Below are 2,087 nucleotides of genomic sequence, written 5' to 3' on the forward strand. Positions count from 1 at the left end.
TTCAAAGAATCTAGGTTATTCTAGACTTATTTGAAAAATGGTAAAGAGAAAATATGCTTCATTTATCCAGATCTACCGGTCCTGAAAATATTTGCACTTATTTAAGACTCACCCTGTATATTAAAAAATCATATTTTGCATTAAAAACCATATTACATTTAAAGATAACACAACTCAAATTAGCGTCGCTAATATATTAATATTTGCGATAAATTATTTAATTTTCTAATACATAGTTTTAATTTTTGAATTTATTTCTAATTATTTTTTATTAAACGCTAACAACCTGCATCTATTTTAAGTTTTAATAATATTTAGTTCTGAAAATTAGTTCTTTCTTTAAGTACTATTATAAGGTAAGGATAAAATATAGATTAATTAATTCAAAAAGATTAATTATGTACACAATTAAAAAAATAGTAAGATTTCAGGACTTTATCTTAACAATGGCAATGCTGGCTGTATTCCGAAAACACGTTGAGGTTGAGATGACATTTAGCCGGTTTACCTCCTGGCTCCCACTCCAAATTTTTAGGCGGGATTCGTTTTGTCGCTTCTCTACGATTGTTCTACAGGATTGTTCTTCTCTGATTTAAGTATGTAATAAAGGTACACAGGTATATAATAGGTACACCCATTTAAAACAAGAAAGTTGCTGTCAACTTCCGGTATTTCCGGAAGTGCCGCCATATTGAAAATATTTTTAATCGATAGATCTTATTGGGAAACAATGATGATGTGCCAAAAATCTCCGACCTAAATATTGTAGTTCTCAATAGGTAGGTACTTATGTTTAATTATTAATACATCACGTTTAATGCATTACATTTAATACATCACACTTTTTTAAATATTTATCTCTATAAAGGGGCGTCCATACCGGATGAGCGAGCAGGAGCGAGCAAGAATTCGGGTATATTCTATGGGAACGCTTAACTGGTGTGGACGGCTCTGCGAGCGAGCGAGTGATTGCTTGCTCGCGCTCGACGCTGTTCCACGCCGTGTCGGTACATCAAAGAAAATTCGCGCTATTGCACGTTCGGTTTGGACGGGATTTTGTTTACCATGTTTGCGATCGAATATCAAAAATGGAATGGCCGAATGAAGTTGTTTTAGAACTAATAGAGGAGTACAAAAATCGCCAAGACCCGTAAGGTTATAGCGAGCCTTTCTCTAGGTGAAATTGCTTTTCGGTAATTGGTATCACTTTTCATTATTTTTATGTCAATTAAATCTAATAAGGTATTAAAATCTGTAAGTGACATCCGACAAAAGTTCTTAAATTTTCCAGACTCTTCTGTTTCAACATCGTTTAGTAAATTGTTACCGCCATGAGAAACGCAATTTTTAAAAAGAGTTATGTTCCACCATCTCCTCTGCAGTCGTTTTCTCTTTTGACGTTTCAACAATTTATAAAATACAATGAAAGACGCACAAGCAATGCTTTTTTCCGACATTATGAACATGAAGTGCCACACACCGATCAACGCCGAACATACAAATAATCGCTAGGTCTGGACGGAAGCTGATCATGTGTTCGAGAGCAGCAGAAATCACGAGCGAATTTGAATAAATGTTTGCTCGCGCTCGTTACTGCTCGCTCATCAGGTCTGGACGCCCCTTAATATTTCGTATTTTTTATTTGACCAATTTAAAAGAACATATTATATGGTTCATCTAAATTTTTGAAATTGTCATCGATTATGGGGGACACTCATATATTCCACACAAATTAGGTAGTTTTGCTTATAATAAAAAAAAAACATTGAAAAACTGCTTAAAATGAGTTTTAATCAGTGTTAGAAAAATACATTGTCACGCTAAACGACATCTGTAAACAGCGGCCAAGCTTTTATTGATGCAGGTGATGCGTCGCATCCCGTCAAAATATTGTAATACGTTTTTATTTAAAAAAGGCACTGAGATCTCCTAGGTATAATAAATTAAAATTCTCAGTAAATTTATTTAAATAACGCGCTAAGACCTTTACGCCAGAGACCTACGCTAAAAATGATAGTCATTTGCTTCTTTAATAATAGATGGCAGCATAGAAATTTTTGACATATGACATGTCTATTCTGTTTGAC

This window comes from Sitophilus oryzae, unplaced genomic scaffold, assembly GCF_002938485.1.
Source record: "Sitophilus oryzae breed Bouriz unplaced genomic scaffold, Soryzae_2.0 scaffold_980_pilon_pilon, whole genome shotgun sequence".
NCBI classification, from domain to species: Eukaryota; Metazoa; Arthropoda; class Insecta; order Coleoptera; family Curculionidae; genus Sitophilus; species Sitophilus oryzae.